Raw genomic sequence first — 12,573 nt, 5'->3', positions numbered from 1 at the left:
TGAGACGAGTTTCTGACGACGAAGAGAAAGACACAGAGACTGACGAACACGTACCTTATAGTGCGTTAAAACGAAGAGACCCAGAATCGCGTCGTCAGGAACTTTTTCCAAGGGCCGCAGCAGCCTACGCGTTACTGAAGAGGAGGCGACGCTGCGAGACAACCGCGGTCTCTTTCAGCGAAAAGCAAGATGGTGCGCTGTGACCGCTGATCTACTGATTAGGGGAGCACCCCAGAACACCTCGAGGAAGCACAACACACACCAGCGCTTGTCGATAGACGGGGCTCAGGCAGACTGCGGATCGAGTGTCTTCGAGCCGTGATCCCCTTTCCGACGCGTCACACCGCCGCCAAACAAAGAGGTGCGCAGTACACCTCGTGAGTCGGTGGGGCAACTTGATAGTGTTGCGGGCTCTGGGCTGCAGCGGGCTGACACGGATGCGTTCCCGCGGAGACGACCCTGGCGTGCACCCTAGCGTGCACAGATAGACTCACCAGGGCCACGCTCCACTGATCCTTGGCGCGGTGCGCGCGCGAGCGCTCTGTCGCACGGCCGAGGACAAAAGGCAGGTCCCATGCGCATATATGCATGACTGTGTGCCGCTGCAGTATACCTATACGACCCGGCATCAGTGTGACGTCGATAACCGCCAGGCATGCGCATGTACTATGTACAACGCATCGGAGGTTTATTGTGGCGGCGCAGTCATCTGCAGCACGTGTTCGCCTCTGTTCCCTTTCCCCTTCGTGCCGGCTTAGGCTAAACATTAGTTCGGTGGACATATATGCGTGCACACGCGCACGGTCACTCCGTCAATCCGCGGGTATAAGCAGTGCGTTGCTGGTACAGACGCGAGTCCCAAGGCAGTGGACAATGAACGGCTGCACGGATGCAATGGTGTGTACCATTGCAAACGCAAAGACAAAATGGCGCCACGTCGTGAGAGTTATCTGTTTTGGTGAAGTGACAGGCGTACATATTCTGAGCGCAGGCGGACAACGACCACGGGGAGAAAGACAACACAGGCGCTACTCGTATTTCTGCTTTCTCTTTCTTCCCGCAGTTCTTGTCCTTTTGCACTCCGGACATGCACGACCGGTACCAAGTAGCCCAAATGTCCGTTTTACTGAACTGACACTAGCCGGCATTTATCGGAGCGAGGCGGATCGCATCTAAAGGCGCTGCCCAATCCTGTTGTGTTGCATCGTACGCTGTGGTGACGATACATCCCACGCGGTGCAGTTCGTCTCGGAGACTACACTCTGCTCCACGGATGATCCCTTTCGACGCTCTCGCTAGACCACACTGTAGCGACAAGTAAATTTACGACTCGCAATGCAGGCGACAGCACGTGTTAATCCGGTGCGCCGGTCAATTGCATACAATGCAGGCGATATTTTTTTTTTTTTCAGTTATTGTTGGTTGGTTGTCTTTTTGCTGAAAATCTCCCCCCCCCCCCCCCCCCCAACCCCTTCCCTGATTTTATAACTTCCTTCAGGGGCATTTATAGCAGTAATCTGAATACCGTATTTTCCGGTCTATTTTACAGCACAGCTATTTATAGCCCACTGCCCGGTTGAAATTCGGTTGTGGGGAGGGGGGGGGGGGGGGTAGTAGATCACGTGACCACCCCGTGCACGTGTCTTGTGCTAATATTGTCAGCTTCCGGTAGGACGCACGCTCACCCGTGACTGCGTGACAACGCGTAGCTCTTCCCCGCGATCGAGTGACCACGCTACGCACACAGGCAATGCCTCGCGCATCGCACAAGCTTCGTTGTCATAGGGTGAAGCATGTGCTCGTAAGACGCCGCCAACTGCTCCAAAACGCCTGTCGGAAGCCTTTATTACTGAGAAACGTCCTTCCGCATCTCTGAAAAAAAAAAAAAAAACGGTTTTACTTTGTATTGTAATCGCACTCCAGAATTTCCTATGCGCACTTTGAGCGATCACATCGCGAGAAGTCGCTAACAGGTGATATCAAGGTCTGCGAAGTGACTCCACCTTCCTGGCTGATTAATCTAAGTTGATTATCAGGTCAGTTTCAGCGAAACTTGCGAAGCACTGGTCATATGCCACCTTGCAATTTTCTTTTAACCCTTTCTGACGCCATTCCTCATTCCGATTCAAAACGAACATATTTCAGCCTGAATAGCATATTCAGGCCTCCAGAACTTGCCCGTCCGTCAGTTTTTCCGCGCAAAACACCAGTGGTTAATTTTTTTACACGCACATACAAATTTGCTTGCGCGCTGTCAAGGTAGTTGGAAACTAATATTAAAGCACCAGGATATATGAAATCAGCAGTAGGGATCATGGACTCAATTCGTGTTTCAAAGATGAGCATGATTTAGCGCCCGGAAGTCGTTGTCCCCTATTACTTACCGACGGTGCGCTACAAGCCGAACAATAAGTAAAGAACATAACAGGTAGTAGTTTAATGGGCGTAAATGAACCAGAAAAGGAGCCTCTCCAGCAACACTACTGTATCGCGGGGTTAATCTCAATTGTAATATAATAGATGAGGCCCGAAGGGGATTGGGATATTGCCACCCGAAGCTAGAAATAATTATGGAAGTGCTACTACAGCGACCCACAGCCGGGGAAGCGGCCCGGTAAGAATCAACTTATTTCCCCTCAGAATTAGCGGGTGGGGTGAGCTATGCGGAATGAGAAGCTGGTTGTCAGTTTGAAGGTTGTGGGAGTTTGGGCGGAACTGGGGACAGCGAATTTTTGCCTTGATCTTTCTGGTTAATCTCGACCCCTTTTCAGGCCTCTCTGGCCAAGGCAGGGAGAGCGTCAAAATCCTTGCAATGTTGCGGGCCCTGCTCACGGGGTGCCACACCACCCACCGGGTGCACCCGGGCTCCGACCTCGTTAACAGGAGAACCTACCACGGAGGCGGCGACCTGGGGCTCCTCCCCGAGGCGCGGTTCCATAGCCCGTACCAACTACAGGGCCGGGTCGTCGGTTCTTCCGACTCACAGCGAGGTTTCCGATCCTACTGCTCACCATCCGAGTGATTTTCACGGGTTTCAGACGCCGGAAGTATGTTTGATGGGATCCGTTATCAGGCACTCCCCGACTCCGGCCTGGAGCGCATCACAGGCCCGCGGCCGAAGATTTCCCACGGACGCCCAACCATGCAGCCACCAACCAGCCATGCATGTATTATTTCCGCATTTTGCTTGCTCCGCATCTTCATAGGAAGGCGTGTTCAAAGCCGGGCTGACCGGGCCCGCACCAAAAACCTGGCTTAAGGTGAGATGGCGCGGTTTTCTCGTTCGGACCTACTAAGCCCGTTTCTTCGGTATACCGCGAAAGCTCTTCAACCATGCAATCTGCATAAGGCCAGTTCCCCAAAGCATCGTCTGAGAGCTCGGCTACCAGAAATCCGCCGCGTCGCCAGCTGGACGACACGCCCTCGCGTGCAGGGGGGAGATCACGGTATATTTAAAGCTTTTTCATTTTTTCCACCGCCTTCCGTACCGAGTCCAACCTGAGTATAAACACAGGTATGCCTGCGCCCGGGCATCGGATGGCATGGGCGTGACTGATCCTGACAGCTGCATGGGAGCCGCGGCAGCCTCTCGTGGAGTGTGCGGCCATACCCATACCCACCACTGTCGTTGCTGCTGGACAAAAAAGGGCAGCCGAAACCGCCCCAAATGCCTAAAGCAGGCCGAAGGGACCACGGGCAGGCGCCGGTCGGCCTCCTCCCCGTCCCCAAGGAGCCTAACAGTAACAGTTAAAAGTGAGCTGTTCAGTATTAGTTAATCAGCCTGCTAGTTAGCGCATCTTAGCTGCATTCTCATGCACTACACCAATGAAAATGCTATGCTGAAAAAAAAGCGCTGTTCCAACCCAAAAGCCTATCTTTAAATATTTGGAGGCGACACTTAAACTCCACCTTAAGGGTATGACGCGGTATATTTAATGCATTAATGACCACATATGCGAAATTGGTCATTAACATTCGTAGATCCCTGGTAGTCCTCATACCGCTCCTGGCGCAGTGGTGCAGCAGTTAAGCGATACGCCCCTGCCCTGGGATGGCAGGTGGGATGGCAGGTGGCACCGGTGGCACTTGAGGGACCTATGTTGCTCTTCCCGAGCAACCTCTCGCGACCAATCATTAATTTAACTGCCACCTGCCACGGTGGGCAGTCTTCTCACAATCCAGCAGACAGGTTGGGGTGACGCCACAAGCTCACGTGACATAGGTGGCCCACCTGCCTCCCATGGGTTGCTTTTCTGGTGATTTTTCGTGGATTTTTCGCTCAGGGTCAACGACGCCGATGTCGGCGCCAGCATTTCTGCTACACGAGCTCCTTAACGCTATCGCATTAAAATTGCTGACAGTTTCAAGGGAAACACCAAATATACGCACACAAGCTATTTCTTTCAGCGTTTACTGATGTTTAATTTAAAAATCTTGAGAGATACGTGGGTGCCATCTGTGCAAGTGAACAGCACTTCAAGGAGGACATTATGTAGAGGGTCGTCCACCCCTAGTACGAACACGCAGGCATGTGGCCGCACTCTTTAAAGGGCCACGGCGTGCGACACATCGCCCATCGCAGCAAAGTGGCGCAGGAGATGGTGGACGTGGTTCTACGCGTCGTCTGCCACTTCGCTTCGATGCGCAGCCGTTTCGGACTCAGTGGCCCTCCTAAGAGCACAGCCATGCGCTAGCGTGTTCTTACTAAGAGCGGACGACCCTTTACATACTAGATTTCAGTTATTACGCAGTGAATTTTAACAAAAATTAACTAACCATTTTTTTTAAGTTTGGATTTTAGGGAGCAAGTTTATAATTGCGAAAATTATGACATCAACTTCGAAGGTGAGCCCAGTTTTTTTTTTATTAATCTACGATGCGGTTCGAAATATGAAAAGTTTAAAATAAGCATTTGAAAGCTCGCTGAACTGGCTTTTCTGCATTGCATAGTTTTATAATTGCGTCGCTGTGTGCGATATCGTCGCTGAAATCAAGTTTTCTTCCGCTACATCATCAAAAACACAAATGTTGTCTGTATTTGATGCGTAACAAATGCGAGCGACGCCATTTTATAAATATGCAATGCTGGAAAGCCACCTCAACGAGCTTTGAAATGCGTATTTTTGACGTTCGACATTTCGAAGCACATTAACGTCAAGAAAATTTTAAAACTCGGCTTCAAAGAAAGTTCAAAATTACTTTTGCAGAATTTTTTTATCAATATAGGAAGAGCAGTACACCCAAGTAATTTTTATGGGTGCGTGATCCGGCCAGGCGGACACAAACTGTGAGGATAAATTGATCGTAAACCCAGTAATTAACCTAAATTTATTGATTAACTTTTTTAATGCAATTAGTGCGCACTTTTCTATTGAAAACGTATATCGCATTCGAATACTATTCTATTTGGTACAGTTTTAGCAACGCGGCTTAGTTCTGAGATATGCACGTGTAAAATTTCAGCCGAATCCGCCTAATTGTGCATAGACCTCTGTAGTCGGCATGGAGCTCCCTCTCGTAACGCAGTTTCGTGGGTATGGCACTGCCCCTGACAAGAATGTGGAGCGACAAGTGACTTTGATAACTGCCTCTTTTTCGATCCCGGCCAGTGGCACCGAAGTGCAGGGCTCTCTGCGACGATCGCCGCATTCGCTGCTTGAAGCGCCGCAGCGGTTTCCTGATCTCCAGCCTTAGCTACGCGCCGCATGGGATTTGGAAGCTCAGAACAAAGGGTGAAAGATGAAAGCGAAGGTTATGCAGCTAACAAGGGCTATATACCAATTAGAACACGCCGCACGTGGCGCGGGAGCTGTGGCCGAGTGGTTGATACGGGAAAGTTTTTTCTGGTGGATAACATTGGGATGAAATGTTTTGGAACGCTTCGAAAATGTTCGGGCTCCGGAATGCTCCCCAAATATGCGCACCACTGGAAGAATCCGATGGGTAACCACAAGCAGTGTGTCGCTTTTAAAATCGCCATCGAGTAGAATGGAGATGCTGGGGTTATTAACGAATCCTTTCAAGGTTTGGAGATTCGGTTGGGCGATGCGTTTAGACGCAAGTTAATAACTTGAGCATGCGGTTTAATAAGCGCCGGCCGTTGCCAGAAGCGGCAGAGGTAGCTAGAAGGGGGGAACATGACACAGTGCGGTAGATGCCAAGATCAGGAAACACGTGTTCGGGAAGCACTGTGCAGGCTGGGGTAGATTGTGTACATAAAGAGGCGCCTTTTCGTGATGTCTGGAGCATTGTATTTTATGACATTTGGTTGAGAGGAAGTGGAAGGCTAACTGGAATGTAAGGAACTGAGGCGGCTTTACAGTATGTTGTCATTTATATCACAAGCTAAGAGTGTTAGCAGCTCCCCGCCACTGTCCCCATGAGTGGTAATCAGGAAGCAGCAGGCATGTAGAAGTACCTGAGGTTGCGGGGCTAGCCTGCAGTGAAGAAAACCATCGGTAACCGCACAAACGGGAACCATCAGGTAACTAATGGGACCTAAGGAAAGTAGAGCCAATTTTTTACCATTTTTGGCAAATATATTGTGAAGCTTAACAAACACAAATATGTAAATCGAGAGGATAAAGAGGTGGAAAAGTACTGTTTGTTGAGGTTAAGAAAGAAAGGAATGCTAAAAACTTGAAGCAATTTTCTGAGTCTAGAAATCGCAATTAAGAATATGAGAGAGTACAAAAGGACAGGAATAAAGCAAAGATCAAGAGAAACTGTGGTAATTAAAAAAATTGGTATCTCGCAAACTTTCAAGCGAGCACATTAGGGCTGCAACATTTCAACACCTTCCATGAGTGCCTCTTCAACACATCTTGTGGATGCGCAACAGAGAGTGCAAGCAACATTGGACTGGCTCAGTACTTCAGAGGGGTAGCTACATGGAGAAGCTACTCCATTTTACTGTATTGGTTTGGCGCAATATACCAAACGAAAATTTTGGCCGCACTCAGTAATACGCACTTAGTGAAAATCTGTGCATGTGAAAAAGTCTCTGTCACGAAGAGTGAGAACAAGCAACTGCAGTTGTCTTGCAAAACTAAATTGAAGTTGCATAGATAGATAAGTTTATTGATAGGAACCGCAGAGAGGTCTGCCGGAAAGATGAATATCTGGCCTGCCACTCCGCACTGGGAAAGGGGAAGAGGAGAACAACGAGGGTCGTGGTGGGCGACCATCTGGTGAGAAGAAAGATTGTGTCACCATAATGGCTACTTAGCTGCAAGCGTTATATGCGAGGTTGTACCGAAAGTAAAGAAAAAGTTCGCATAACTTCTTTAATACTTGACATACATCGTGCAAAATGTACACGTGTTTGTCGAGTAACTCTTCCTCTAATAACCATTTGTTTTTTGCAGGTAACTAATGGATTTTTTAAAGGTAACTAATGCATCTTTTTCACCGCATGTAGCTAATGAATTCCAAATCTGTAATTCTGTGTTGTTGAGTGCACTTTAGCGAAGAGAATTGCACTTGTATTTGTATGTTTCCCTCCCTGTAATGACCCTCATACAGAGGGTTAACAGTATAAATAAATAAAATTATATATATATATATATATATATATATATATATATATATATATATATATATATATATATATATATATATATATATATATATATATATATATATATGGGATGAAGAAAAATAGAAGTAATCACCAAGTTCATGACAGCTTATTATTAAAATAGAATATCATGCAGCACATCACAGGAAATATGATCTTATTTTAATAAATGAATGGTTCGCCCGTTATAATTCTGTGCTATATATAAGCCAGCTTTCTTTTGCTTTTTTTAAGTATTTTGGTGATAAAATAGCATCATTCAGCTCAGACAGCCAGTGCGTGCCTGAGCAAAAACAATAGATACGAGGTAGCGAAAACCTTACCTGTTTTGTTCACATTAACCATCGCTATCTCTTTTTATATAATTGCTGCGCATTCTGCCACATATGACATTTCTGAGCGTAGAGACATAGTGTGGTTGGTACTGCACACTTTTTGTCAAGGTTTATGCCAGGTACCGACGAATCTCCGTATCGTCCGAATATCGTCTCAAAAACAAAACTCTTCCACTTCCAACAAACATTGTTCCAGCCAAATTAAAACAAAATAAATGCACGCGCGGAGCACCCAGAAGCAGGGCGGACTTTAGCTCGTTCGGTCGAAAAGCCGTCTGCGTCGTAGTAGTATTTGGTGTAATCGTCGGCACCGCGCGCCGGAAAAAATCGTATCATGCCAGCCGTTTGCCGCAGAATGTTCCGGATGGTATCATACAATTCAGCGCTTCGTGCAGCATAAACTTACTGGTCAAATTAGAGCCTAGCTTGCGGCGGGGATTCGAACCGGCGACCTATAATCGGGGGCTGCGGGTGACCACCAAGAAATGTGAGACGGTTACTGCGTCATTTCCTTTCCTTAAATCCGATTTTCATTTCCTGCATTACGGCACCTCTTTCTTTTTTAAGTCCCACCTTCCTCCTTTCCCTTACTGTGCGGCTCGGGAGTCCACCGTGATGTGAGACAATTACTGCGCCATTTCATTTCCTCAAAAATGCGTAGCGGTCAAAGCTGTTTCCAACGGGTAAGGCGTCGCGCCGAAAGGGCGATGGCATTCCGTGGACTCCCTGACAGCGCTGCAACACGCTGTCGCGTGTTGCAGCGTGGGGAACCCCGCGTCTGTCAGCCGTCCGACTTGCGCCTGGAAGCATGTCGCTCTTCGCTAGCTTGGCAGAAAAAATTACTGCGTTAGCTTCGCCACTCCCGTCGTGCCAACAGCAGTCCGGATAGGTCGTGAACAGCGGTAATTCCCTACGTACACGAGGCAAGCCACAGACTCAAGAAAATAGCCGGGAAGAACGAAATACGCATAGCTTTTTCGGCGCCCAACAAATTAGGAGGGCTCTGTAAAAGAGTCAATCAAGAAGGACAGCCGAAAAGCTTCTGCAAGGTTAAGCACTAGGTCTAAAACCCTGTGTGACCTCGGCTGTATACGAGATACCGCTATCGTGTGGTGCGTCCTACATTGGACAAACAGGAAGGTGCATCAACGAGCGTCTGCCCAGTCAAAAAAAACCATTGGAACCAATTGGATTTCCAATTGGTTCCAATTGGACGAGTTCAGTTTCGAATTGGTTCCAATTGGAATGGTGTTCCAATTGGATGGTCCAAATGGACTCCAATTGGACCATTTGGGTTTCCAATTGGTGAGCCCAATTGGTCTTACCCATTGCATCCAATTGGTCCGCCGAACTGCACCCAATTTATCCAATGAATGTTTGCAAGTTTGATGAAAAAGGTATAACTAATATGGCTTTTACAATAAGAGCTATCAGCAGCTAAACCTACTAAATTGTACTCATCACCTACACCACCACTGGAGCTGAAATTTAATTAAATATCTGCGCTCAGTGGGGAAGCGCCACCGGCCCCAGCATGAGAGCCTAATAAATTGGGTATATAAGTTGGAGCAGAAGTGTGTCTCTGGATGTACATATTGAGCTAATGTATGCTACTAGTGCCTGAATGTGCAGTGTTGCTTGTGTGTGATGCATGTGTGTCTGTTGGCTTTGATTTCTATAAAAGCATGTTAATTTCAATTCCGTAGAAAAATGTTCGTTGGCACTAGGCAGAGTGTCTCCCCGCAATCCTCATAAATCAGTTTTCCTTTTGCACATTACAATGTGTTAAGTTGTAGAAATATTCATCCAAGATCCCACAGCATATTATTCAAACATTTAGCTACCTCTCTCAATGAGCGTAACATATCTTGTGAATATTTTCTGGGTCAAATAACTGCCTGGCCTAATGGGTCCAATTGGCTGGTCCAGTTGGATCCAATTGGTCGGGGGCTAAAAACACAACTGGAACCAATTGGTTCCAATTGGGATATCCAATTAGAAGCAATGGGAATGTCCATTTAGTTCCAACTGAGATGTCCAATTGGTTCCAATGGTTTTTTTTTTTTGACTGGGTGATGGAACACTCGAACTCACTCAAGACCGGCACAGGCAGCAACCTGGCCATTCAGTGTAAGAAATGCTCTTGACCAAAATGTTTAGGGGAATCCCCCAAGGTGGAGTAGATTTGTAATAAGGGAGTAATTACTCATTGACGTCCACCCGAGCGCAGCCATACGGCTACAAAGGAAAGCTATACAGCTTTCTCAGAGACTTCGTAGTTAAAGAAAAATTCGTCCTGGTCCGGGGATCGAACCCGGGACCACCGCTTCACCGGAGCAGTCGCTCTACCAATTGAGCTAACCGGGACGGCAAGCTTATGGTAGGGCGAGAGCGAATTGATCAATAAATCGAAGTGGGAACAGTGTTGACCAAATGTTTAGGGGAATCCCCAAGGTGGAGTAGATTTGTAATAAGGGAGTAATTACTCATTGGCGTCCACCCGAGCGCAGCCATACGGCTACAAAGGAAAGCTATACAGCTTTCTCAGAAACTTCATTATGGCTGCGCTCGGGTGGACGTCAATGAGTAATTACTCCCTGTTAATGGCTGTGTTAGTGCGGGGCGTGGGAGCCCCGCATGGGATGAACCTCTCAACACGGTTGCTGCGTGGAGACTGGGGGTTTATTTCTTTAGAGGGAGAGAGAGAGAGAGTGTGTACAAGAACGCACTTTCGCTGCTGTGGGAATGCAGACGGTCACGGCAAGGAAATCGGGAATGCGTCAGTCGACGGGGCTGTGGGGATCAGACGTCGTCGGGGGAGGCAGACGCCTGCCTGCTTTTGTGGGGAATGGCCGGCCCGCGCTTGTTTCTTGGAAGCGGGCGGCAGGTATGCGCGGAGGAGGCAAGGGCTGCTGGAGCGGCCTTGAGTCGCAAAGGTCGACGAACACGACACTCCCTTATTAAGAAATGCTCTTGCATGCCAGCCCTCGACAAGACAAAGGTTTGGAAAGGGTATTACGGAAATCGCACGTGCACGTGAGATACATGAAGCTTACCTAATTCAAGATCGTGGCGACTCGTATGGCAGCAGCCCGTCCATCAACCTATTATCGAAAGAGACTGCCTATCTGAAAAAGTGATCCTATCTCTATTAGAACACTTAACTTTTTGACCCTTTTACATAAAGGGCCAGTCACGTTTCTTCTTTTTTTTTACCCAACTGCATGCCCATTGTCCATCCTTCACCTGCGTCTTGTTGTCTGCATTTTCTCATGTCACTCTCCCCACAGGCATCGTTCCCTGTTAAAACTTTTATAGCTTTTAAGAATTTATCGCTTTTATCCGGCCCTCTACACCACCAGTGACGTTGACTCAGCTGACAGCTTGCTTCGAGACCATTCGAATAAAATTCAGTTGTAAGACAGCGCCTGTGTTGCACGTTACTCTGTCCTGTGTGTGCGCCGTTCCCTTTGAAACATGTTTAACCAACTAGCCACCAACAGCACCCTCGTGAACTCCAATTTTTTACCTTTCCTTTCTTGCTTCCGTTTTTGTTTTTCGCTCTCCATTAGCAAGGGCATTGTGGTTGCGTTGTCGAGACAGTTTCTAAAGCACACGCTGAAATAAGGATACGGCGTGCACCGCGAACGGCTTTGAAGGTATCAAAGACTGTGAAGCAAGGATACTAGTACCACATGAAAAGAAATGCCAACACAGAGCACGAGCTTGCGGCCCAATCGCGCAGCCTCCAACCGCTAGTCCGAAATTACTAGCGCCGCCTTGCCTATTAGTTTCGACAGCCAAAGCACATCGAAATTTAACACGAATCATCAGCCAGTACATAAAGCGCTAACCGCATGAGGCGATAATTCGCGGCGACACGCCGCGCGATGAGCTGAGGGCCGCCGAACCACTGTCGCTCATCGCGTCGCCCGGTTTCTGGGTTTCGGAAGTGCAGCGCTAGACTAGCCAATGACGGCAGGTTTGTCGGGTGCGCAACTTCCGAGCCGTTTTGCGCGCGAAAGTCGTTTCTTTTTTTTTTTTTTCACCGGAGCAGCAGCCGCCGTACCCACCACTAAACCCGTCACCACGGCCAGTCTCGACTCTCTAGAGGGCGTTGTCCCGACGCGCTCGCTGCTGAGCGCGCGCGTCGAGACCGGCCGTGCCCTCACCATGGCAGGTTGTTGTGTAGTGGTATTTTTTTTATTTTGCATTGAATATGGAAGGTAAAAGAGTTTTTCTACCCCGGCATCTGCTGTCGCTGCTGGAACCACCTGAGCTGGGGCAGCGGCAGTGTGTAGGAGTGAAAAGAAAGAGGGGAGGGGATAGTAGAAAGACAGACATTGCGAGTTTCCGTCGGCGTTCCATGGCGGACAAAGACGCTGGGGAGGCGGCAGCAGACGGAAAGAGCGCGCGCTCATGAAGGAAGGAAAAAATGCATGCGCGTTTCTATGTCACGTGACTGCGTATTAGACAAAAATAAAATTATTGCCGACATATATTTTTGTCAATGTTTTTATTGTGTTTTATCTTGTGTGGAGCCTTAGGAACGTTGTTCTACGCGTTAATTAACGCAAAATGACTGAACGCTGAAGTGGCAGCAGTCGAGCAACAGTGAAAACGCGCCTCTCCGACGCTGAGTCCCGTCGCTTCGTGCGG

General features: G+C 48.3%; 1 protein-coding gene across 4 annotated transcripts in view; it reads right to left on the bottom strand.

The window, feature by feature from the left end:
• The window catches only part of LOC149351765 (stomatin-like), a 104,944-nt gene extending 104,608 nt beyond the window's left edge, over positions 1–336 (bottom strand). For 2 of the 4 annotated variants that reach the window (XR_016290649.1, XM_089581101.1), the window contains exon 1: positions 55–336. The gene's annotated coding sequence lies outside the window, so the exon portion shown is untranslated. The remainder of the gene's footprint in view (positions 1–54) is intronic. The other 2 variants (XM_089581102.1, XM_089581103.1) reach the window with 2 other exon arrangements.
• Between the last annotated feature and the right edge of the window lie 12,237 nt (positions 337–12,573).

This window comes from Amblyomma mixtum, chromosome 3 (genome assembly GCF_055824585.1).
Source record: "Amblyomma mixtum isolate Tamu chromosome 3, ASM5582458v1, whole genome shotgun sequence".
Lineage (NCBI taxonomy): Eukaryota > Metazoa > Arthropoda > Arachnida > Ixodida > Ixodidae > Amblyomma > Amblyomma mixtum.
The sequence above is the reverse complement of the archived record's forward strand: the minus strand, read 5'-3'. Positions and strand labels throughout refer to the sequence as shown.